Source organism: Tachyglossus aculeatus, chromosome 14 (genome assembly GCF_015852505.1).
Source record: "Tachyglossus aculeatus isolate mTacAcu1 chromosome 14, mTacAcu1.pri, whole genome shotgun sequence".
Lineage (NCBI taxonomy): Eukaryota > Metazoa > Chordata > Mammalia > Monotremata > Tachyglossidae > Tachyglossus > Tachyglossus aculeatus.
In genome coordinates this window covers 8,086,102-8,113,252 of record NC_052079.1, presented here as the reverse complement: position 1 = coordinate 8,113,252, position 27,151 = coordinate 8,086,102, and the positions used below count along the sequence as shown (strand labels likewise).

Sequence of the window (27,151 nt, the reverse complement as noted above, 5' to 3'; positions counted from 1 at the left end):
AATTTTCTTAGTGTACCTAAAAAATCTTAAAATATGTAATTATTGGTCTATTTACATTCCTAATTGATTGTGTAACTTACAGTTATCACTTTAAAAATATATGTTTATATTTTGATTAGTATCCTGGGAGCATATTAATTCACTTTAAATGGTTTTCTATGGGCAAGGATATTTCAATTAGCACTTTTACTTAACACTCTATGTTCATAGAACCCATTAAGGGTGTTAATTGTTGTGTAGCAGTAGTCTGAAGGCTCAATAAATACCACTGATTGATTAGACTGTCTCGGGCCTAAATATAATAGATGAACAATATCTCTTCTTTTCACTGCATTTATATTAAATTTCATGGGAATTGTTTATGTGTGAACAAACAGGGAACAAACAGTATTCATAGGGAACAAACAGTAAGGTAGGATACCTGTGATGAATGAAAGTTAGTCCTTAGAAAAAGTCTGAAGTTTTGCAGGCTTCTACGGTTTTCTAACCTATTTGACAGGCTCTATTAAAGACATAAATTCTCCAACTATTTAGAAAAGGAGTCCCAAGTTCTGCTTCTAAAACATTTCTTATCTAAAGCACTTAAAACTGCCAAGGAGCTGGTAGCTTTTCTACAAAGAACACGCTGAACCAAAATTGGATCTAAAATGATAGGAAGTAGTGTTGGATTCTTTGGTGCTTTATTTTGATTTTTCATTTTGAGAACATATTGCCAATAAGTTTATCATGAGTCTTAAGTAGAACCAGATTGATTCTGTAGTGAATTGGTATTTTATGTTTTAATCACAATTGGGAAAAATAATGAACTCTAATTTCACTTCTTACTTGCCTGTTACAGCCACGATTAGATTTTGAACCTCTTGGTGTAATCATTGATATTTAATACATGCTATTTTGTCTAGGAAAGATGACTCATAATCAGTCATCCTGTGGGAAAAATTCTAAAAAGAACTTAAAGCATAATGCATAGAATTATAGAGAAAATAATGAAGCCTTCAAAATATAGACATTCATCAGAGATTGTACAGAGGAGGATGCATTTTTGGATCCCAAATGGTTGAATAAATGTATTATAAGTGATATAAGAGCTTGCATTTCCATTTACATGAAAGGACCAAGTTATTTTTCTTCATCATCATCAGTGTTCTGCAGGTTTTGTGAGAGGGCCCTCATATAAACTGATGGGGGCATTCAGTCCACCCCTTGTAAAGTATTTGCTCATGAGGTAAGCTCCTTGAGGGCAGGGATTCTGTATTTTTTCTAATGGTGTAAGTTAAGCACTTACTATGTGCGCTGTACTAAGCACTGGAGTAAGATACAAGATAATCAGCTTGGACACAGTCCATGTCCCACATTCATTCATTCATTCAATCATATTTATTGAGTGCTTACTGTGTGCAGAGCACTGTACTAAGCGCTTGGTAAGTACAACTTGGCAACATATAGAGATGGTCCCTGCACAACAATGGGCTCACAATTTAGAAGGGGAGACAAACAAAACAATACATATGGACAGGTGTCAAGTCATCAGAATAAAATAGAAATAAAGCTAGATGCACATAATTAACAAAATAAATAGAATAGTAAATATGTACAAGTAAAATAGAGTAATAAATCTGTACAAACATATATACAGGTGCTGTGCGGAGAGGAAGGAGGTAGGGCTTGGGGGAAGGGGAGGAGGAGAGGAAAAAGGGGGCTCAGTCTGGGAAGGCCTCCTGTAGGAAGAGAGCTAGCCTGGTGAATGTGCGGAGGAAGGGCATTCCAGGCCAGGGGGAGGACGTGGGCCAGGGGTCGATGGCGGGACAGGCAAGAATGAGGTACAATGAGGAGGTTAGTGGCAGAGGATGCGGGCTGGGCTGTAGAAGTAGAGAAGGGAGGTGAGGTAGGAGGGGGCGAGGTGATGGAGAGCCTTGAAGCCGAAAGTGAGGAGTTTTTGCTTGATGCGTAGATTGACTGGTAGCCACTGGAGATTTGTGAGGAGGGGAGTAACATGCCCAGAGCGTTTCTGCACAAAGATGACCCAGGCAGCAGCGTGAAGTATGGACTGAAGTGGGGAGAGACAGGAGGATGGGAGATCAGAGAGGAGGCTGATGCAGTAATCCAGTCGGGATAGGATGAGAGATTGAACCAGCAAGGTAGCAGTTTGGATGGAGAGGAAAGGGCGGATCTTGGCGATGTTGCCGAGGAGAGGCCGGCAGGTTTTGGTGACAGATTGGATGTGAGCCCCACATGGGACTCACAGTGTTAATTCCCATTTTACCGATGCGGCAGCTGAGGCTCAGACAAGTTAAGTGACTTGCCCAAGGTCACATAGCAGACAAGTGGTACAGCTAGGATTAGAACCCACAACCTCCACCCTCAGGCCCATGTTCTTGCCACTAGGCTATGCTGCTTCTCACAGGTAGTGTAATCAATTGTCAGTCAATGGTACTTATTGAGCACTTACTATATTCAGAGCACTTTACTAAGCCCTTGGGAGAATACAATGCAACGGAACTAGCAGATGCATTCCCTGCGTGGATCAATTTACAGTCTAGAGGCTGTACTCTCCCAAGTGCTTAGTACAGTGCTTTGTGCACACAGGCATTCAATAAATATTATTGAGATAAAGGGAAAGATACTTCAAGATACAGATGGAGGCAAGGAACGTATAAACAGAGTCACATAGACACAATCTCACTTATGCACACATTCTCATACAACTACAAGAATAGATGCACAAATGTATATTTGTACACAGTATATATTTCATATTTTGCATGCCAACTATATTAAGACATGGAATGGCCCACAACTCTTAGTGCCAGTTAAGAAATTTTACTGCAAGAGGATCATGCAGTAGGAGAGTACAATATAACAAGCATCAGTTGACACATTCCCTGCCTACAGGGAGCATACTGTCTTGAAGGGGAGGCAGATATTAATATCAATAAATAAGTTATGGATATGTACATAAGTGCTGTGGGACTGAGGGTGGGGTGAGTAAAGTTTGCAAATCCAAGTGCAAGGGAGAGGGAGTAGAGGAAATGAGGGCTTAGTCAGGGAAGGCCTCTTGGAAGAGTCGTGAATTTAATAAGGCTATGAAGGTGGGGAGAGGGATGGTCTGTCTGATGTGAAGTGGAAGGGAGTTTCTGGACAGCGGCAGGTTGTGGGTGAGAGGTCAGCAGCAAGAAGGACAATATTGAGGTACAGACACTATAATTAGAGGAGCAAGTTTAGCATTCTGGGGTAGGAAGCAATCAGTGAGGTTACATGGGAGGGAGAAAAATGATGGAGTGCTTCACAGCTGATGGTAAGGAGTTTCTGATTGATGAGGATGTGGATGGGCAACCATTGGAGGATCTTGAAGAGTGGGGAAACGTGGACTGAACATTTTGTAGAAAAATGATCTGAGTAGCAGAATCAAGTATGGACTGGAGTGGAGAGAAACAGAAGGCAGGGAGAGTAGCAAGGAGACCAATCCAGCGATCAAGGTGGGATGAGAGAAATGCTTGGATCAATATGGTGTCAGTCAGTTAATTGCCTTTATTGAGTGCTTACTGTGTGCAGAGCATTGAACTAAGTTCTTGGGAGAGTATGATATAATAATATAAAAGACACATTCCCTGCCCTGCTTCCCTGCTACAGTTTGGATGGAAAGGAAAGGGTAGGTTTTAGCAATGTGGTGAAGGTAACAGATTTGGTGACAGGTTGAATGATAGAAATAAGTCAAGAATAATGCCAAAGTTACAGGCTTGTGAGACAGAGAGGATGGTGGTACTGTGTATGGTATGAGGTTATAGCTGAAAAGACTGATATGCAGCCAGTAATACACTGCTCGGGGTGTTCAAATGAAGTGAAGATAGTTCTTTGATGTACCATCTCTGTTTTCAAGACTTCTCCATGGTATCTTTATCTTCTCAAAGCCTGTACTCTGAGAGCAGCTCCTCTCCTGCCTGGGGGCCCTAGACTTGTCTGCTGTTTGTTGTCCATTAGATGACTGACCATTCTGGAGGCAGGTAGGAGTAGAAGAATGGCCTCTAAGTGTGCCCTGACTATTTGGGACCTTGGCCTAGAAGAAAGAGCATGAGCCTGGGAGCCAGAGGACCTCACAATAATTACTACTAATAATAATTGTGGTATTTGTTAAGCTCTTACTATATGCCAGGCACTGTACTAAGCGCTGGGATGGATACAAGGTAATCGAGTTGGACACAGTCCCTGTCCCACATGGGGTTTACAGTCTTAATCCCCGTTTTGCAGATGAGATAATAATAATAATAATAATAATGATGGTATTTGTTAAGCGCTTATTATGTGTCAAGCACTGTTCGAAGCGCTGAGGGAGATACAAGGTAATCAGGTTGTCCCTTGTGGGGCTCACAGTCTTGAATCCCCATTTTACAGATGAAGCAACTGAGGCACAGAGAAGTTAAGTGACTTGCCCAAAGTCACACAGCTGACAAGTGAGGGAGCCGGAATTAGAACCCACGACCTCTGACTCCTTAATCCGTGCTCTTTCCACCGAGCCGTGCTGTTTCTCTGTGGAACAGACACAGAGGAGTTAAGTGACTTGCCCAAGGTCACTCAGCAGACAAAGATTAGTACCCACGTCCTTCTGACTCCCAAGCCCATGCTCTATCCACTATGCTATGCTGCTTCCAGTTCTGGTTTGTAATCCCAGCTCTTCTGCTTGCTTGATGCTTAGTACAGTGCTCTGCACACAGTAAGCGCTCAATAAATACGATTGAATGGATGAATGATGTGTGACATTTAGCTCCTGTTCTCCTTCTTCCTTAGATTGTCAGCCCCCTGTGGAACAGGGACTGTGTCTAATCTGATTATCTTGTATCTACTCCAGTGCCTAGTACAGTGTTTGACATATAGTAAGTGCTTAAAAAACATAATTATCATAATTATTACTGAGCTGTTTTAGACCCAGAACTGGAGATAGTGGAAAGGACACCAGCACATCGATAATTTATGGGGTTACTAGTGAAGAACTCCCATTGCCTGAGTCTTTGTTGTTGTTTCCCGATAGAAATAGCTTGTTTCATTCCACTGCAAATTCACCACCTCATTTAACTGGCTCACATTCTCCACGGTTAATATTTCTTGAAATTCCTTCTCAGCTACTGTAACACTTAGAATATTGTAATTATGCAACACTAATTCTGTAACCCTGAACCTGTTGTAATTCTAGAGCTGAGCCTGGAAACCTGAAAGATTTTAATACCAAGGCATGTGGGGGAGGACAGGTCTCACACAGGCTTAGGGGGGCTGGAAATTCATTCTGGAAATTTTTTAAGTCTTAAATCCTATCCAGGCAACAGAAGATGAATAGGAGAAATGCAGTTAATGGAGGTATTAGAAGGAGGAAGGCTGGAAAGGATACCTTCAACTACAGTAACATGATCTATCTGCCAACCTGATTGTTATCTTTTTAAGGTGGAGACTCATGCCTCAAACAGGGAACAACCCGCCAACCAGTTCTCTGAAAGTCTGGTTTTCACACTGGATAAGAGCAGTGCCACTCCACTTATAGACTCCCCTGTTGGATTGTAAACCCCTTAAAGACAGGGGTCTTTGATAATAGGAATAGTGATATTAAGCACTCTACTAAAGGCTGGGGTAGTTAACACAATAATTAAGTCAGGCACAGTCCCTATACTACATCAAGCTCACAGGTTAAGACAGAAGGACCTCCTGTCTAATCTATTTAAATATCCACCTCCCCCTGTAGACTGTCAGCTCCTTATGGGCAGTCTTGTATTGTTCCATCCCAAGAGCTCAGTAAAACTCTCTGCAAACAGTAAGCGCTCAATAAATACCATGGATTGATGTCTTTGCTCCTTCATAAATGGGAGACGTTTTTTCTTTTTCCCTGAGCCAACATTGGCAGGCTCAAACGTCACCATTATATTAACTCTTTCAGTTTAAGGCCTCGAGTCAGGCTCTGGTATCCCCCTTTCCCTGTACTGGCCTTAAAAAGCACTGACTTTACTTTCATGGTGCAAAACATTCATTTTTAGTGCAGAGATTCTAGTTAGAAAGAGAGATGTTTGTGATTTTTCAGGGACTACCCTGCTCTCTTTATCCCACAGACGCACATTAATATTCACCAGCGTCTTAGAGAAGGTAGAAAAAAAAATCTGCCTGCAAAGTATTTCCTCAGCCCTTCCCAGTATCCTAGCAATGGCAGCAAGGAGTCTGAAGAAGTCCAGTACCAGCCGGGTCATATCTTAAATTTGAATTGAAGATGTTCTATTTCTTTAGCCTTATTTTTTTTTGACCTGGGGCTTGACATTGAGGCAATTAGCACCCATAATATAAACTCTGAATGAATGCAATTAGGGAATGTTATCAGCTTGTTATCTACTTGGATTTCCAAATGATTTTTTTAACTGTGAAGGGCCATTATGGGGCTCTGTTTAGGCCAGTTAATGGTGGAAGTGTACAGTCCTTTCAGGAACCCCTCACATTTCACGAAAGCTTGGCACACTTTTTTATGGTATTTGTTACACACTTACTATGTGTCAAGCTCTTTTCTAATTGCTGGTATAGACACAAGTGTATTGAATCTGTAATTAATTGCTCCCCCTGCTCCGAATCACCCCAGCCCAGGAGAGTTGTTCCAGGGGACTCCCTTGGGAAGAAAGGGGGTGCAATGTGAAGGGGGCTGTAGTGGGGTCACCTGTTCTTCCCTAGGGGCTTTTAGAACCAAATGTGGGTCTGCCTTTGGGCCACCAGTTGAAGGGCGGAATTGTTAGCTGTAGTCAGACATGGAGAGAAGTAATCAGAGCTTCTTCTGTCATTATACAGTGCAGTCTAGTGGATAGAGCGTGGGCCTGGGAGGTGGTGGACCTGGGTTCTAATCCTGGGTCTTCCAGTTGCTTGCTGGGTGACCTTGTGCAAGTCACTAACCTCTCTGTGCCTCCGTTTCATCAGCTGTAAAATAAGGATTAAATACCTGTTCTCCCTCCTACTTAGACTGTGAACCCTGTGCGGGACTGAGACTGTGTCTGACCCATTAACTCGTACCTTCTTCAGCACTTAGAACAGCGTTTGGTACATGGTAAGCACTTAACGAATACCATAAAAAAGGTCAATCAGGGGGACACAGTCCCTGTCCCGTATAGGTCTCACAGTCTAGGAGGAGAACAAGTACTCATTTCCCATTTTACAGATGAGGCAATTGAGCCACTGAGCATTTAAGTGACTTGCCGAAAGCCACACAGCGAGGAGGTGGCAGGGCTGGGAATCGAACTCAGGTCCTCTGACTCGCAGGCCCATGGTCTTTCCATTAGGTCATGCTGCATTATTCCACACTTCTTTCATTTGCCTGAGCAAATGATCAATGACCCTCTCTTTCCTATGCCCCCATTAGAAGGGAATTGTATTTCTCAACTTATTATTTTAGGTTTTACTGTTCCATTACATATGTTACAATGATTTTAGGCTTATCTTATCTTTAGACAATGACGCTGCCACTTAAAAAAGAAAGGACGTCTAACTACAGGACCTACAGTGACCTGCTGCTTGAATAGTCTGACAAGACATAAATGGAAAAATGGGAAGAACTTTAAATATCGCAGGGTTTAACCAGCTATGTAAAGGGCAAAGCTCCTCATCTTTATTGTAGTATTTTTGCTTCTGATTCCCTTTCTCTCATCTTACTCTTTTCTCCTGAAGTGGATCTTGAATAGGCCAGCCTTTTCTCCAGTTCCACCTCTGTGATCAACTCTTTTGTTTCTTCCGTGGACTGTAAGCTCCTTGTTAGGAGGGATCATATTTTCCCGTTACATCAGCCACTCTCTACCCATTTTATTTAAAGGTGAGAAGAGACATCTGTACGTCTTGATTCTGTTTAGAGTCCACTGGAGTTCTCTTTTTTGCTCCTGCAGTTATTTGATTACAAAAAAAAAGCTTCCAATCTACCCTCCTGCAAGTTGGGATAGTACCACTAGTAGTCAATCGATGGTGATTTTTAAAGCACTTACTTTGTACAGTGCAATGTACTGAGGGCTTGTAAGATATGTAAAGGGGTGAAAATAAATTACCCACAGAAGAGAACTTCTTCAGCTGAAGAAGAGGAAAAAGATGATCAACGGCAGATCTATTTAGCAAGCCCTGCAGTGAGAGAATGAGGCAATTTTCAGTGATCTAAATGCCTTGCAGAAATGAAAGTACATTAATTGTGCTATAGTTAGCTATTTGCCACACTACATAAAAAACAGTAACTATTGTGTTTATCAGCTATTTCACAGGACCACATTTCAGTATCTTGGAAGCTCTTTCAATATTAATCAATCCTTCAGCGATATATATTGAGAGTTTACTTTGTGCAGAGCACTGTATTAATGGCTTGATCTGTAGGGTTTTGTAGCTCTAATACTCCTGACAGGGTCTATACTATTTAAGCATTTATTCATTCACTTATCTATCTTTCCATTCTCTGCTCCCCCTCCCTCCACCATCCCAAAATTTGCAACTAATTTTGTGTCTGCCTTCCCTATTTGATTTTAAACTCCTTGAGAGCAGTGATGGCACCATGACTTAGTGGAAAGATGCTGGGGTTGGTTCATTGTGTGTCTTTTGGGCAGCCACTTTACCTCTCTAGGCTCTAGTTCTCACCTCTGTAAAATGGGGATAAGATACCAGGTCTTCTTCCCTCTTAGATTGTCAGCCCCATGGAGGGAAGGGACTGTGCTTGGCAAAATGTCTGGCACCTAGTGAGACCCTAGTAGGTGCCATTATTATTATTGCATCTTTTAAATCTTTAGCACTATCCCCAGGGCTTACTACAGTGCTCAGGCTCTCAGTAAATACTAGTGATTGATTGATTGGAAATATCTTGACGCTATTTGGTTTTGCTAAACTGAGTCCCACATATGGTTAGAGTGTATCCCAATCCCTTGTTTTGCAACAAGCAGTAATGGAGAGCTGAAGGACACACCAACACAAATTTTCCAGAGATTTGAAAGATGGCTAGTTAGGTGATTCTGTTTGTGATGGTGACCACTCACTCTATGTGTTACCAAATACTTTTCTTGCTATTACAATGGACAGTCTTCCCGAACCCTTTTTTTAATGGTACTTGTTAAGCAATTATTATGTGCTAGGCACTGTACTAAGCACTGAGATAGATACAAGAAAATCAGGGTGGACACAGTCCCTTTCCCACAAGGAGCTCACAATCTAGGTAGGAGGGAGGGAGGGAACTCACAATCTAGTCAGTTGTATTTATTGTATTTATTGAGCACTTACTGTGTGTAGAGCACTGTACTAAGCTCTTGGGAGATGTAGTTAATCCTCATTTTATGGATGAGGTAACTGAGTCACAGAGAGATTACGTGACTTGCCCAGGGTCACCCAGCAGACAAGTGGCAGAGTCAGAATTAGAACCCAGGTCCATACTCTTTTCACTAGGCCGTGTTGTTTCCCTAATTGATAGAAGACCAATTCCCAGGATGTAATTAGGGTTCAAGAGGCTAAAATGTAAAAAAAAATGCCAAGTTAGGAAGAGGATTTTTTAAAAAAATTATATGGTAATGCTTGTATCAACCCTGTTCTAGTTGCCAAACTCTGGTTTGCCCTAGCAGTAATATTTCTGGGACTGCCGGAATTTTTGAAAGTTAAATTATCAGGAGGCCTTAGAAGCAGGCATTATTTCCAGCCAACCAATCAGCTGTTGTTCTACTGGAAAGACTTTAGGTGACAACCTAAAGTATTTTTTGCAGCTTCCTGTTTTGGGCATTGGGATCCACAGATCATTGCATTGTTAGGTTGCTGGATGGAGATTTGGGCAGGATAGCATTTCCAGGAGAAGTAAGCCCTTCTTTGGAATAATGTGTCAGGGATTTGAGGAGTTTAAGGATCACTATCTTTTCCCTCTACCTTGGGTCCCTTTCTTCCCAGCTGTTCCACTTCCTTGTTGGACGTTTGGACTGATAATTATTACTTTAGTTACCTATGCTAATGAATTTCTCCTAGTTTGAATGCAGGACCTATACAGGACTGAGGTTTAATTTTGTAAGAAAATAGATAAGTCCAGTGGAATCTTTGCCTTTCCTAACTACTCTCTTGTGAAAGTTGGAATTTGCACTCACCAGTGAATATGCCTCTTAGGTCAGTGTAACTCAACTGAGTGTACTAATGTTTAGTTTCCACAGGATTTTGCTTCTTGCTACATTGATGTAAAGATTCTATCATAGCACTGTTCCCTAAATGCAGTGGTAAATTGTGAAGATCAGAGATAATCCGTGCCCTCAAGAGGGTAAAGTAATTTCCAGCTCTTCAAATGACGCTAGCCTCAGTTCCTTAATCTCATTTCCTGTTGGTGGAGATGACTTTGGTCTGTTCCGTTTCTGATGAAAATCCCTTGGCTCGTCTTGGAGATTCTGAATCTCCACTTTGATTCCCATTGGAATTTATCTCTAATCAGACAGGTTTTGCTTAAGTCACAAACATCATATTAGAGTTTATGTGAAGTTCAGATCAAGGTAGGCCATAACTGCAGTAAAATGTGAATGTGTTTTCCATTAAAGGGCTTCTTCTGACATTTCCATTACAGTGCAGTACAGAACAGTGGTTGGAAAAATCGGTAGAGGGCAATTGATTGAGAGGTTGGACCAACTTAAATATGGGGAGAAACAAAGTATATTAAGATTCTTCAAACCTGAGAGACAGGGTGAGAGGCAACATGATTGAAATCTTTAAAGTCAAGATGGCTGTGGATGGCTGGTCATAGAATTGTTGCACCAAATCAAAAACTTAGAACTTTCTGCACTAACAAAAGGAGGCACTTCTTCATTCAGTAGGGATCAGATACACTGAATTATAATATAAATCTGGGTGACGAAAATGTTTTCTTGGTTTACTGGTAAATTTGAAGGAAAAAAAATGTGAGTGGTAGGAACATCAGTGACCACCAAAGCAACTACCTGCTATGTTATGTCAGAGTAGCAGTGTGGCTTGGTAAATAAAGCAGAATCAATCAATCAATCAATCAATCATATTTATTGAGCGCTTACTATGTGCAGAGCACTGTACTAAGCGCTTGGGAAGTACAAATTGGCATCACATAGAGACAGTCCCTACCCAACAGTGGGCTCACAGTCTAAAAGGGGGAGACAGAGAACAGAACCAAACATACCAACAAAATAAAATAAGTAGGATAGAAATGTACAAGTAAAGCAGAAGCCTGGGAATCAGAAGAACCTGGGTTCTAATCTGGTTCTGCCACTTGCCTGCTGTGTGACCTTGGTCAAGTCGCTTCACTTCTCTGCCTAGAATATGGAGATTAAGACTCTGGGCCCCATGTAGGTTAGGGAGTCTCTCCAACCTGATTTGCTTCTATTTACCCCAGGGCTTAGTGCCTGGCACATAGTATGTGCTTAACAAATACCACATTTATTATTATTATTATTCTTATTATTATTATTATCATCATCATCATTATTATTATTTGAAAGGACACAACTGGACGGTAGATACTGTTTGCTAATTTATATCTGCTGGTCTTTCCCACTATTGATCTGTATGCCCCATTAGGGAGGGCATCACTTTTTTTTTTTTTTTTACTTTTGTTTACTCCCAAGGGCATGTTACTGGGCTCTATCCACAAGAGGTGTTCGGTAAGTGTTATTAATGAGACAAATATGATTATGATGGTGGTAACAACTTCTTGAGGTCATTCTTGATTGTTGTTTCAAATGATTGGTCCAGTGTGTGGCAGTATCAAAAAGGTGAATAAAAACAAAGCCAAAGACAGGATTTTGCTTTTATAAAAATTTTGCATATTAGCCTGAAAGTGCATGAGTGTTGACTTTTTCTATTATTTGGGAGACAGAAGATAGTGCTGTCAGATTATGAGTTGATATTTGGCACATTAACCTAAGGGGACCGAGAACATGGCAATTGGTTTTCCTATTTTCCTATCCCGGGAGCTCTGATTAATTTCCTGAATTTAATTAGCTGTGGCATCGTTACATATCCTGGCACTGAATTGTCCATAACCATCTGCCTGTCAGACTTTGGAGTTGCTGCTGTGAGTCTATCTTTTATAATTCTCAATGCTCTTTCTTGTTGTTTGTTGTGGTTGGGGCAGGCCCTCGTAACAAAAGTAGGGCACTTTTGCTTTAGAGACAGGTCAGATTATCAGCCAGGTTTGAGAAGACAGAATCTGAAGATGTCTGAATTACAAATGCAACACTTAAAGGATTTGAGAGGGGGAGGCTTCTCTGCAAACTGATGCTTCTGTGATTTGATTTTAATAATAATATTGTGGTTTTGGTTAAGCATTCACTGTGAGCCAAGCATAGCGGTGAAGCCTTAGGGCTGATTCAATGCAGACATATTGGACACAATCTGGGCCCCACAATCTAAGCGGGGAGGGAGGACAGGTATTTAATCCCCAATTAGCAGATGAAGAAACTGAGGCACAAAGCAGATAAATCACTTGCCCAAGATTATTCTTTAGGAAGCCATTCATTCATTCAGTCATATTGATTGAGTGCTTACTGTGTGCAGGGCACTGTTTTAAGTGCTTGGGAGAGTACAATGAAAAACAGACACATTCCCTGCCCACAACAAAGTCTAGCTTTACTCTTTGCTGCACTCTCGAATCTGATTCTGGTTATCATTCGTAACAGTGATAATGACACTTATAGCTATGAATTAAACATCTACTGTGTGCCAAGCTCTAGGGTAGACAGAGCTCTGCATATAGTAAGCACTCAGTAAATACTATTGATCGATCAATTGATATAAGAACAATTGAACATAGATGAGCAGCAAGTGCCATCCTTCTTTGTGTTGAATGTGGCTGAGTTGTTATGCTTCCATTAGTCTCCTAATATTCTCTGATACGCTGGGTGTTTTTTTTTTATAATAGCAAAGCAAGATTAAAGTTCACCAGATCTGGGCTTCTGTTGACCCTAACTTCACAACAACCCAACAGATCCCCTTTTACTTATGTATTTTATTTGCTCCCTTAGCACATGTTTCATATATGCATTTGTATACTAAATTATTGATTCAGCTCTTGACCCATTGGAAGACTTGTCTATTCCCACTCCTCGTAAATGATTTCTGTCACAAAGGTACAGCTAGGATGTATGGTAGGTACAGTTCTGGTCAACCTACTCTAGGTCACCAGGGCTGTAGGCACGAATAGCGATCTGGAAACTGAAGGTGGAAATTGAATACACTGGGAAATTCTTCCAACTCATAAAAAGTTGCCAAGGCAGTAATCCAAGATCTGCTGATGACCGTGTTCTTGAGGCTCATAAGCAAGATGACTAGATGACTGTGAATTGTTTTATAGAGTTGGCCCGCTGTTATGGACCGACAGTGAGCTTGAAGAAAAACCAGGTAAAGTACCAGCCAAAACCTAGCAAATCCTAAGCAAAGCAAATTATTTTCAATAGCAACAGAACTTAATTGTAACTTAGGCTGAATGCTGCCTAATGATGAACAGAATTAGAAAAGAGAACTAAAAAATGGTCAGTGTGTGGCTTTGGGAACAGGGCAGAGAGAGTTTGGCAACAACAAAACATTGGACTTCATACCAAATTGAAGCTCTATTCAGCTTTAATTGGGTCCAGCCTTCTCTATGGCTGTGAGACCTGGATATGTCACAGGAAGTATAGCCTGCTTCTAGAGAAGCAGCCTGGTTTAGTGAATAGAACCCGAACCTGGGAGTCAGAAGGTCCTGGGTTCTAACCCTGGCTCCACCTCATGTCTTCTGTGTGACCTTGGCAAGTCACTTAATTTTTCTGGGCCTCAATTACCTCAACTGTAAAATGGGGATTAAGACTGTGAGCCTCATGAGGGACAGAGACTGTGTCCTGCCTGATTTGCTTGTATCCATCCCAGCGCGTAGTACAGCGCCTTGCACATTGTAAGCACTTAACAAATATCACAATTATTTTGATTATTTCCACAATTATTACTCAAATATATTGAGATCTAGCTTGCTACTCTGGGTGCTAAGATTGTATTTTGCTTTGAATTATTAGTATGTCAAAAGCTCATTAAAATTCCCCAGAAGACTTATTGTAACTATGTCATTTATTAGCAGTAGTGGCTCCATAGCACAATCTGGGTGGTGGAAGCCACAGAGTCTTTAAACGCCTCCCCATCTCCATTTTCCAATGAGCCTTTGGTTTGGCCAGTTGAAGCTACTTTCAGGAACCTAACCCCTGTGGTTAAGAAATGAATCCTGTATATATTGATTAGATTTTCTAGGTTTCACTGAAGCGTTAGGTTTTTCTCTCCAGTCAGTTAGTCGATCAATACTATCTACTGAGCACTTACTGAATACAGAACATTGTACTAAGCACTTGGTAGAGTACACTAGAGGTAAAAACGGTCCCTTCCCTCAAGGAGCTTTCAATCAAGAAGGCAAGGTGAATTTGCAGAGTCAGCAGTCAAGAAAGTCACCAGGGCAGAGTTATGCAGAAATCTTTTCCGTTTACAGCCCTCTGAGATTCCTGGTTACCCACTAAAGTCAGTGTGGAATCCAGGGGGAAAATGGAGAACTGAATGTAACATCTCAATTTCTGAATCCCAGCAGAAAAGTTTCCTCGGTTTCTGAATCTCATGTGAGTAGATCGTTTTTAATGAACTTGGACTCTCCAAGAAAGAAATATCTGTGTAGCTTTGTCTTTTTAAAAAAATGGATAGACTATTTCAAAGACAGTGGAAATGAAGCAAATTGAAAGTATTCTGTGTTCCCTTAACTAGACAGGATTGAATACTTTAAAATGATAAAAAGGGCTTTAATATTCAGGTTGCCTTTGTTTTTTTTAAAAGCTCTTCTAGACATTTTCTCCTTTATCTCTTCTTTCCTTCAGCATGAGAGGATTCTGTCAAGTTGTCTATATAAGAATGGGAAAGATTCCAGATTTTACTGCTATCTTCTGAAGGCTTGGAAATTTTATGAGTCTCTTGGTCCTAACATTCTTAACTCAGAAGTGTTTTCTGAGCATTCAAGATGAGAGGAATGTTTACAGCTTGGGAAAGAATGGAATTCAAATTTTAATGTGCTCTGTAAAAACTGATCAAGGGTGTTGCTTTGTGAGATCAGAAATGAATTTAGTAAACAACAACCTTACATGGAATCTGCTTTGAGAATCTGTCAATCAATCAATCAATCGTATTTATTGAGCGCTTACTGTGTGCAGAGCACTGTACTAAGCGCTTGGGAAGTACAAGTTGGCAAAACATAGAGATGGTCCCTACCCAACAGTGGGCTGACAGTCTATAAGGGGGAGACAGAGAAGAAAACCAAACATATTAACAAAATAAAATAAATAGAATAGATATATACAAGTAAAATAAATAAATAAATAGACTAATAAATATGTACAAACATATATACATATATACAGGTGCTGTGGGGAAGGGAAGGAGGTAAGGCGCTGAGCCACGCTGCTTCTCTCCTACTTATTATGTGCAAAGCACTGTTCTAAGCGCTGAAGGGGGATACAGGGTGATCAGGCTGTCCCACGTGGGGCTCAGTCATCAATCAATCAATCAATCGTAGTTATTGAGCACTTACTGTGTGCAGAGCACTGTACTAAGCACTTGGGAAGTACAAGTTGGCAACATACAGAGACAGTCCCTACCCAACAGTCTGCTCACAGTCTAGAGGGGGAGACAGAGAACAAAACCAAACATATTAACAAAATAAAATAAATGGAATAGATATGTACAAGTAAAATAAATAAATAAATAAATAGAGTAATAAATACGTACAAACATATATACATATATACAGGTGCTGTGGGGAAGAGAAGGAGGTAAGGCGCTGAGCCACGCTGCTTCTCTCCTGCTTATTATGTGCAAAGCACATAATTATTCCAAGTATTATTCCAAGTATTTGTTTTTAAAATCCTTGCTTTTTAGCCTCTGAATTAATGCTATCCATATCTCACATGACCCTCTCAGGGTCACACTTGGAGAGTTTCTAGTACTCTACCAGTCTCGGCTACAGGAGGGAGAGTGAAGCAGAGGCCTACCATTCCACTCCTAGCTTGGCCAGTGGCTAGCGAGTGGAAGGCAGTCTGCTACAAGTCAAAACTCCCTTGTGCTGGGCAGCAGCAGCATGGGAGAGAGTCGAGAGCAGAGACTTAAGATAGGAGAAATGTGAGATTAAAGGGCTACATACATGTAGGTTGAATATCAAGTATTTAAAGTGTGAGGATTCAAGTGAATAAGTGATGCAGAAGGGGGTGTGAGAAGTGGAGATTGAGTGGTTGTTAAATAATAATTATGGTAATTGTTAAGTGCTTACTATCTGCAAAGCACTGTACTATGTGCTGGGGTAGATACAAGTTAATCAGGTTGGACATAGACATTTGCCTGCTGCCTCACTTTGGGCAAGTCACTTACGTTCTTGGTACCTCAGTCACCTTCTCGGTAAAAAGGGGATATAAGGGGATATAAGATCAGTTCTCCCTTTCTCTCAGACAGAATCCCATGCGGGACAGGGATCGTGTCTGGTTTCCATAAATATCTGTCAACTCCATCTCCTAGTAAAGTACTTATCCATAGGGAAATGGAAACATCACGGGCTTGAGAATCAGAGGTCATGGGTTTGAATTCTGCTCCGCCATTTGTCAGCTGTGTGACTTGGGGCAAGTCACTTAACTTCTCTGTGCCTCAGTCACCTCATCTGTAAAATGGGGATTAAGACTGTGAGCCCCACGTGGGACAACCTGATCACCTTGTATCCCCCCCAGGGCTTAGAACAGTGCTTCACACACAGTAAGCGCTTAACAAATACTATGATTATTATTATGATTATTATTATTATAGTGGGCGCCTAACAAATGGCACAATTAAATTATTGTTAGGAAAGATACATGAGCTTTGTGATGATTTCTGCCATGATTTTATTTGTTTTTTAAATTGTTTCACTTTTAAAGTGCACAAATGCTGAAAAAGTAATGTGAGATGATATATCATCAGAAAGCTCCAAAGTAGGATGTAAACTTCAAGTAGTTATTGTTATATATAATTAAAATCAAATTCTTAAACTGAGATTAGAACCTCCTGAAGTATAGCAGCCATGGGACTGAAGGGGGTTTTGCTTTAAAGTAATGGAAATCTTGCTGCAGTTTTCCCATCAATAAACCAAAAAAAAATCTTGCAGCCTGCTTTTTTCTCAGTTCAAGTTTACAGTCATTCATATTTATGAATTGATCCTCAGTTGAAGGTAGTTCCTGTGCCTTACATAATTTAATATTGAGCTAATAAACTCAAATTGCCTAATGTTTTTATTTAATAATCGTATCTCATTGGGGAGGGGCCAAAATGAGTTCAGAATTGAGAATAAGCAAGAGTGTGGGTCAAATATTATGCACTGGGCCAGATTTGATCGCACAAGTAAATCCAATCAATACCAGGCCCCCAGAGTGGCATTTATTAAATTAGTTCTCTGGTCCACTTAATAGTTCCTTTGTGCTTTGAGAGATGTGACTTCACCTCAGAAAATGCCAACATTACCCATAGGGAATTGCTTATTTATCTGTGAGGATCCAGCCTGGTTTCTGGCATCATTGACTATAACATAACATAACACTATCATAACTTCTGTCTGTGAAGATTGTTAAATTCTGAAATGAGGTGACAAAGAGGTAGTAGAAGCTGTTCTCCTGAAGGAGATAATTCCCACAATTTATTGTGATTACTGAGTTTTCTTTTTCTTTTATGGGCGAGTAAACTTACCTCTAAGAGAAAAATTTTTATTACTCATTCTCATTTAATGTCAGTTAGACATGATTGCATCCCCCGTGTGTCTTGGTCCTCTTTATGGGGGAAATATATACTGAGTTTCTTGGGGCTCTGCCTAATCCTGAACCTCCCACCTATCAATGGAAAATATGGGGGATTGGTTGTAGCCAGGCAAGTTGTTGATAGACTTGTTTCCAGCCACTGCCTGGTTAGGTCCAGCATTTAGCAAAGTGCATTGTTCAGCCAGTGGGCACCCAATAAATACCATAATTACTACTGGTAATGACAATCTCCAGTGTTTGGGTTTGGACCAACCTGTTCTGTGATTCCTGAAAGGTCCATTTTTGTTAGGACTTGATTGATCAGTGGTGGTTTTTTTAAGCACTTACTGTGTGCGGAGCACTGTACTAAGCAGTCAAACAGCTGAAAAGCAGTATTCCTAGTGGATAGAGCATGGCCCTGGGAGGCAGAAGGACTTCAGTTCTAATTCCAGCTCTGCCACTTGTGGGAACTTGGACAAGTCACTGCACTTCTCTGTGCTTCAGTTTACCTCGTCTGTAAAATGGGGATTAGGACTGTGAGCCCCACATTAGGCAGGGACTGTATCTAACCTGATTACTTTGAATCTACCCCAGCGCTTAGAACAATGCCTTGCACATAGTAAATGCCATTACAAAAAAAAGTCTTGGAAAGTCCAGTGTAGGTCAGTCCTGTTATGAAGAAACCATTTGACATAGCTGATGGGGACATGAGTCCGCATCCTTGCATCATTACATTGATTACTAAAATAATCAATTATGTGCTTACATTACTGAATCAGGTGTATCGTCTTAAGAATTCTTGACTTAGGCGACTTCAAAATCAAGGTCTTTAGAGGAGTCCATGTGAATCATTGTTTAGCTCGGAGTTTTGTAAAATATATACTTAAAAATGAGGGGACATTTGGAAGCTTAAGAAACCTAAGCCACAGCAATAATATCAAGAAGCCGGGGGGAAGCATCACAATAAAGACTATGAGTAATATGAGCAAGAAGAACTGAAGTGGAAATGTATTTTGTAAGAACTCATGATAATAAACCATTTCTGTGTATTTATTCTAATTTATTTTTTATCTGCAACAGTATATCATTCAAATTTATCCAAAATAATCAAATATGAATAAATGGGCAGAAAAAATATTGCAATAAAATTATACCCTGGACACTCTGAACCTATAAAATATCCATAATTTTCCACAACTATTGTTTTGAGGCCACTGTGGGACAGATTATTTTATTAATGATGTGTGTATATAATTATATTTATCTATTTTAATGCTATTTATGCCTATCTGCTTATTTACTTATTTAGTTTTGTTGTCTGTCATCACCTTCTAGACTGAGCCCATCGTTGCTAGGGATTGTCTCTATCAGTTGCCGAATTGTACTTTCCAAGCGCTTAGTACAGTGCTCTGCATACAGTAAGCACTCAATAAATACGACTGAATGAACGAATGAATTTGAAAGTTTTGATGTCAAAATATTCGAGTGAAACTGGAGAACATGGACTCTTACTAAAATAATACAAACCTACCACACAATTTTATGCTATTGCTTTTCCTTATATAGAAAGCGTGGAGAAACTGTCATAAAAAAGCTAGTCAAAACGTCAACGAGGTGGTTAAAATAAATTTTGTTTTTCTTATTACTCTAGTATGGTATTTGTCAAGCGCTTACTGTATGTCAAAGCAGTATGCTAAGTACTGGGTTCGATATGAGTTAAACAAGTTGGACACAGTCTCTGTCCCACGTGAGGCTCAGAGTTCAAATAGGAGGGATGACAGGCATTGAAATCCCTTCTATTCAGTTGAGGAAACTGAGGCATGGGGGAGGTAAGTGACTTGCCAAAGGTCACACAGCAAGCATTGGGCATTACTGGGATTAGAATCCAGGTTCTCTGATTCCCAGGCCTATATTCTTTCCACTAAACCATGTTGTGTCTCATGATAAGTCCTATTATTACACAAACACAGAGAGAAGAGACGCTAGCAGTAAGCCAAAATATGGGAATCTACAGAAGGTTAGCTCCACATCCATGATGGCACCCTTATTGACTGGATGAAATCCTGGATGATGTTATTCATGTGCAGTGATAGATTAGACACTTTGCCAGGCTGTATTTTTTACTTGGTCAATCAGTGGCATTTATTGAGCACTTACTGTGTGCAAAGCACTGTTCTAAGTGCTTGGGAGAGTACAAAAGACTTGGTAGACACGTTCCCTGCCCACAGTGAGTTTACAGTCTGGAACAAATCTACAGTCTAGAGCAATTGTTGAGTTGCTGCTTTCTGGAGCGTTACAATGTGACACTTTATATCTAATCTTACATTAGTCTACTCCGATGTTGCTGTACATGTGTAGTAAAGTGAATTTTTCTTGGTTGATTTTGTTATACATATTTTCCAATGAAAGACCTTTTAATAATATCTCTTCTGGTTTACTCATTCAGTACTGGTTTTCTAATTTAATTTTCCAAAATGTGCTTAACAAGTCATGTTTTAGAATTATTGCGTACATGAGTCCCACTTCCTATTTCTTGAATGTTGGGATGCTGCATTACTACAAACAACTTTTCGGTATTGTCATGTAGAAATTACACCTTTTTTTTTCAAACAAGATTATGCATCCTCTTTCATTCCTACAATTTCACTATATCCCAGCAGGCCTCTGGTCTTTTGTTAACATCAATAATCCATTATATAGGGTCTGTTTAGGGCTGCCACTCTCCAAATCTAGATAGTCAAAGCTGCTGCTGTTTGCCCCACATTCTGGTGAATCATATTTTGGCAGGACCCTATGAGGTTTGCTCCTGAATCCCCGTGCATTCTGCACACAGTAAATGCTCAAAAATACAATTGACTGACTCACTGTATGAAATTGTAATACTCACACATTAAAATACCTTCAGTTAATCCATTCCAAGCATTAGCTTCTGGATTCGAAATTCATCAAGGCAGAGAAGAAAGACTAAAACCATTGGGAAATGAATGAATTTCTCCACAATCTGGAGGTTGGAGCTCATTGGAAATGTTTGGGATATGAATCCATCCCCTCAGAATGCAGAGATGAGCGGGCAGCCATGTTCAAAGAATATGGCCATTCAGATTGTGTGATTTTATCAGGAAGGTTTTGGTTTTGGACTTCCATATGTAATACTCATTCTGATGGGTTTGTCCCCTCCCCTTACCACCCAAACCTGGAACTTACCGACTTCTTTATCCTTGTCCCCTGAAGAATCCCAGGTGCCAGTCACCCAAGTGGGAAGAAGCCTTGCGGTACTGGAAAGCCCAAACAGCAGAATTCAGCTTCAGCTTTGGAGATGCATTCACCTTGTTCAGCTTCTGCAGTAGCCAGGCAGTGCTGGGCCCTTCTCCCCAACTGTGAGGGATTCTGCAGGCTCTAGAAGTAAGTCATGTGCATAAATGTGCTCTCTCTAAGGGCACCTGTTGTTTTTCTCTTTTAGGGGAAGAACAGTCACATTGTTTTTTACCCACAGTAGGTAAATATAACGGTATTTGGAAGTGGAATGTCAGAGCCAATAATTAAATTTCCTCCTGATCCTCTTGGAGATAGAGATCACAAGTAAGGCCTCCCTGTTTAGTTGGGAGATTCATTTTGCATTTGAGATGGAGATGGTCTCAGAAGGAGCATAGTTGATAGGTCAGAGAGAATTTGCTCCTAATCATCAGCAGATTCCATTTTTCCTCTTTCCCCTATCTGAAGAAGAGGTGTTTCTGAGGTATCTCACCAATTCTCTGAGGAGCCTTGAGAAAACATCCCCCACTCTCTTTCTTCTTGTCATAAAGTTAATGCCTAAATATAGGCAGCAAGAGATGCCAAATGGTAGAGTTTATGGAGGGAGTAAAGCTTGTGACACAGTTTTGTCAGAAATATGCTGCTAACCTCTACATATGCTTGTAGAGAAAGATAAGAAATGGTTCCCAGTCACAGGCGTTCCAAAATAGCTGTGTTGCCTAGTGGAAAAATCATGGAACAGAGAGTCAAGAGAGCCAGGTTGTAGTCCCACCTCCGCCAATTGCCTGTGGTGTCATCTCATGCTTCAGTTTCCTCACATGTAAAATGCGGATAAAATGAACTGTTTAGCCTTTCTTTTAGACAGTAAACCCTGGACAGAGACTGTATCCCATCTGGTTTAATCTGATCCTATCTGTATTTGCCCTCCAGCCTGTTATGGACAGGGAACATATCTGCTGATTCAGTTGTATTGTACTCCCCCAAGCACTTAATACAGTGCTCTGCACATAGTAAACACTCAGTAAATGCCTTTGATTGATGTTTGAAAAAGACACGGCTGACTGTGAATTCACCTGTGAATGTGTGTGTGTGTGTGTGTGTGTGTTTGTGTCTGTCTGTCTGAACAGGCTAATGAGAAACAGCATGGTATAGTGGATAGAGCATGGGCTTGGGAGTGAGAAGGTCATGGGTTCTAATTCCAGCTCTGCCACGTGTCTCTATGTGACCTGGGGTAAGTCACTTCACTTCTCTGGGCCTCAGTTACCTCATCTGTAAAATGGGGATTAAGACTATGAGCCCCATTAGGGATAGGGACTGTGTACAACCTGATTAGCTGGCATCTACCCCAGTGCTTAGTACGGCATGTGGCACACTTAACAAATACCATAATAATTATTATTATTATTAATGTAGGATCCACAGTCCCAGCCACATTGGGTCCACACAAAGTTTATCTTTTGTTTTTTATTGTATTTGATATTTGTAGCACTTGGTACTGTTTTCTCTTTGGCCTCTTAAATCTGATTTGATCATTCTGTATCTACTACCCTAATGCTTAGCACAGCGCCTGGCACAAGGTAAGCACGTAATAAATAGTATCTTTAATCCTTCTTGAAGCCATAAAGAGGGTGAAGTGAGGCCTTGATTCAAGAGAACCGTTGCTCTGGTAACTGAAATGACTTAATATGTGCAGTTGGGTATTATTCTGAAGTTGCAAAAGAAGTAGGGAGGTTTATGCAGCATTCAAGTTAATTCCGTTATGTAAATCTATCACTGGTATACGTTTGGAGGCAGGTGATATGTAAGAAGTTTGGTTCAGCTCTGTCCAAAATAAGTCCTTTATCAGCACCATAGAGCTTCATGGGAAGGGAAGATGGTGTGAACAGGGAAGTCTTTCTTGCTGATGTGAGCTCTTTGTGGGCAGGGAATGTGTCTGTTGTTGTACCCTCTCAATCGCTTAATACAGTGCTTGGCACACAGTAAGCACTTAATAAATATGATTTAATGAAATGAGTCTATCACCGGAGTTCAAAGAAATTTTTTGTAGATATGTCATTGTTCATCCTAATCTATCTGTGGCTTATTCTAAATCAGGAGGGGGAGACAAGAAAGGTCAGGGTCCCTGCGCTCCCGGGAAATGTTCTGTCTAACCCTGGCTCCTCCACTTGTCTGCTGTGTGACCTTGGGCAAGTCACTTCACTTCTCTGGGCCTCAGTTACCTCATCTGGAAAATGGGATTGACACTGTGAGCCCCACATGGGACAGGGACTATGTCCAACCCGATTTGCTTGTATCAACCCCAGGACAGTGCCTGGCACATAGTTACACGCTTGACAAATACCATTATTATTATTATCATTATTATTATTATTATTATCTCTGCCTCTTCTCAGAGCTTGTTTCAGTGATACCCCAGAAGTGCATATTACTCAGGAAGGTTGTAGGATTACTGTCTTTGACGATGATTAAGAATGGGATAGATAGTTACCTGTCTGTACCATTTGAGGTACAGCATTAGATTGAATGACCTTGGGTCTTGGAAATCCTTTCCAGAGCTATGATTCTGTATCTAGGATCTTTTTATTTATATAACATTACATAATAATTCTGAGAACCTATAATTTAATTTTATGTAAAATGGGGATTAAGACTGTGAGCCCCTTGGGGGACATGGATTTTGTCCAACCTGGTTAGCTTGTGTCTACCCCAACACTTAGTTCAGGGCCTGGCACATAGTAAGCACTTAACAAGTACCATGAAAAGTTCAAATGATACCACCTGCTAGTTACATTTTGTTCCTTAGCCCATGTCTCCCTGTTCAATATCTAAGGAGATATAATCTTAGCTGAATATTTCAGCACTGGTATTTCTCTCAGGGCTCTTTCACTTTGAGATGATACTGCACAGTTTACCTTGGCTTAAACACCTCCTTACCTTCCCATAAAGTGAATGAGTAGTAGAGTAGAGTGGTTTGAGTTGAGTGGTTAAAGTGTATGTCAGCATTAAAGAAAGGTCTATTTACCATTGGTAATGAAACATCTCTTGAAGAGTTAACACAGGATGCTTCTGCTGGATGTGAATTATAACCCTTTGAAAATTAACTATTCATCTATGGACATATTAAAAAGTTAAAAATCCTTTTCATTGGTACATATTTACATCACTCTATGACCATGTGACTTGTGTTTTTTGACACTGCTTTTTAAAATTTATATTGTCTTTTAGATGCAGTAGGCACACTAATGCACTGTACATAATTTTCTGTGAGTCAATGAGTAACTCTTTTGCTCAGTGCTCTAATTTCACAGACTAATTATGAAACACAATGAGAGTGCATCGGTAAATCATTCTCTCTTATGTATGGGAGTCATTTTCTTTCCTGCACATTTTTCATGCCTGTTAAAAAGCATTAAGTTGTCCAACTACGTGCTCTTCTGAACAGTTTTAAGATTGGGTCAAACAACTTCTCATTAGCCTAAAAACCATCCGATTTCCTCCAGAATGTTGGAGTTCCTACGCATTCTGCCCAGAGGTAGCTAAAGAAGAACTCTTAGTAGATTGCCAGATTCGATTCCACAAATTTACGTCCAGGCTGTGCTTAGGTGTGACTGGCCTTTTGCAATTACAAATGCATGCAGGAGACAAGTGAAAGCAAAACATTAAGAAACTGACAGTGTCATTGATACGGAGTTCTCTGCTCATGTTGTGTAAGGAGTTAAAAGAGTAAATGTCCATGGAACTTTATAAAAAACAAGGGAGTTCTATCCTTGAATTTTTGTGGTACATGAGCAATTTTTTTCCATCCAATACAGCTTCCTAGTAATATTGGTAGACCCATCAGAACACATTGGGAACCTTAGTGGTTGAAGGCATCATCAATTTGCTGATCTGACATTTTGTGCCTTAAAGTTTTATAGATTTTTAAAATTGCACCAGTCTGCACAATTCAGGGAACACCGCTGTGTATTTACTGTTTTTTCCATTGCAGCCAACATTTGAAAAGACTCTAGTTCTAGGAATTTGAGACAATGCAACGAAGAATAGACACTTATATTGTTGGGGGTCAATCAACTGGAGATAATTATAAAATTGCCCAGACTGTTTTTAAAATTAATTCCTTTGTTGGAAATGGTGCTATATTAAATCGTAATGTTTCCCGACGATGTGGCTCCTAGAAGTGAAGTCACCACAAGCGCCTCAGCTTTCAACAGTGAAGGGGAAAAAATGTTTAATTACCCATTCTTTTGTAAAGGGACAGAGAAACCTAGCCTATTTTCAGAGGGCAAAATCAATTCTACTGCAGAGGGCCACTCTCCACAAATCTTCCTGCGTTTAATCACGCTTTGCAAGGCAGAGAAACCTGCTGAATATTTGTAGGCTAAACAGGATTGATTTTTATTTTAATTTTTTTTTAATGAAGCATTCTTTATTTCCTGGGATATGATCTGTGTGAGAGACTTAGTTATACAGTTCCAGGCACTTTGAGCAAGAGTGAGTCACTGTTCCAGTTCTGTGGTTTTTTTCTCTTGGTATTATTCCTGAAAAGGGAACAGCTGGTGGGGAGTGACATCCTTGGGGTCATTGAAAGCACAATTTAGTCAAAGCTCTTCCTAGTGAACAGAAGTGTAATTTATTTATATTAATGTCTGTCTACCCCTCTAGACTGTAAGCTCGTTGTGGGCAGGTAATCTGTTTTATAGTTATGCTGTTTTCTCCCAGCTCTTACTTAGTACAGGGCTCTGCACATGGTAAGTGCTGAATATATACGATTTAATGAATGAATGTGAGAGCAGAGAGCACCCCCTAAGCCGATAATTGTGCCATTATTCCAGCCACAACCCAGTAAAGAACCTGCATCTTCCTACAGTTTAGATTGAGAGCCTCATGTGGGATAGGGATTGTGTCCATACTAACTCACCATTTCCCCCTTCTTGATGTGTGCTATGTGCTTAAAGAATGCGCCATCTAAATATATGCAACAAATATTATTTTCTCAAAGCCTCTTTTTTAAGGTAGTCACCCTGTTTATAATTGGTGTACAACAGGACAGTCCATATTTTCTGCTGCTTTTTTCAAGCACTTCAGGGGTATGGTATTTCATTTGAAGTTTTATTTTAGTGTGTCTTGCTTGTTTATGATTTTCTCCATTTTGACTTAGTACCCAGCAGCTGTTTGACTTTCCTCCTAAGATGGATAAGATCTCTCCTGTGAAGTAGGCACGATTAGAACCATGCTAATACGGCAGTTTCATAGTCTGTTTATTCCTCTACCATAGTGTCTGTGCTTTTTATGGTATCTTGCCCTATTCACTGTTTCCCTTACTTATTTCTTCCTTCATTAGCTCCTTTAAAGTTATCTTTTTCTGTTCCCCCTTCATTAGCTCCTTTAAAGTTATCTTCCTGTGTTCCCAATTGCTGTAAACTCTGATACTATTGGAAATTCAGAGCAGAAATGTGCATTTCTCCTTTGTGATATAGTTCATTGGTTTGAAAGGTCTTCAGTACATTGGATGTCACTTAAGCTCAGTGGCCTGGAGCCTTTGAGATGGAGGGGAACAGGATCAGTGTGAAGTTCAAGACAGATGAAAGACTGGATCACTGAGATTAGCAGGAGAAGGTGAAACTGAAAGAGCAGCAGTAAATAAATAGAATAGCCAATTGTGCAGACCTGCATAGGATGTGGAAAGGAGACATGGAAGGTATGTTTGTCCTGGAGGACAGATTTAATAAGTGGCAGTTTGCTTTGCTTTTTGCTATTGAATTGCTAGCTCCTCTAGGACAGGAACCCTGTCTTCTGCTTTTATTGTATAATAATAATGATGATGGCATTTATTAAGCACTTACTATGTGCAAAGCACTGTTCTAAGCACTGGGGAACTTACAAGGTGGTCAGGTTGTCCCATGTAGGGCTCACAGTCTTAATCCTCATTTTACAGATGAGGTAACTGGGGCATAGAGAAGTTAAGTGATTTGCCCAAAGTCTCACAGCTGACAAGTGGTGGAGCCGGGATTTGAACCCGTGACCTCTTACTCCAAAGCCCGGGCTCTTTCCACTGAGCCACGCTGCTTCTCTAAAGTTGTATGCTCCTAGGGAGCTAGTACAGTGCTCTACATAAGGTAGATTAGAGTAAGATT

At 40.4% G+C, this 27,151-nt stretch overlaps 1 protein-coding gene and 1 non-coding gene across 3 annotated transcripts in view; both read left to right on the top strand.

Annotated features, from left to right (window-relative positions):
* Positions 1-27,151, top strand: part of LRFN5 (leucine rich repeat and fibronectin type III domain containing 5) — a 101,674-nt gene that overhangs the window by 35,358 nt on the left and 39,165 nt on the right. The window contains exon 2 of one of the 2 annotated variants that reach the window (XM_038756620.1): positions 20,997-21,167. The exons of the other annotated variant lie outside the window; for it this stretch is intronic. The gene's annotated coding sequence lies outside the window, so the exon portion shown is untranslated. The remainder of the gene's footprint in view (positions 1-20,996; positions 21,168-27,151) is intronic. 2 annotated transcript variants of the gene reach the window in all.
* Positions 15,927-16,063, top strand: LOC119937442. The gene has a single exon (XR_005454111.1). It is a non-coding gene; the product is annotated as a small nucleolar RNA SNORA7 (small nucleolar RNA).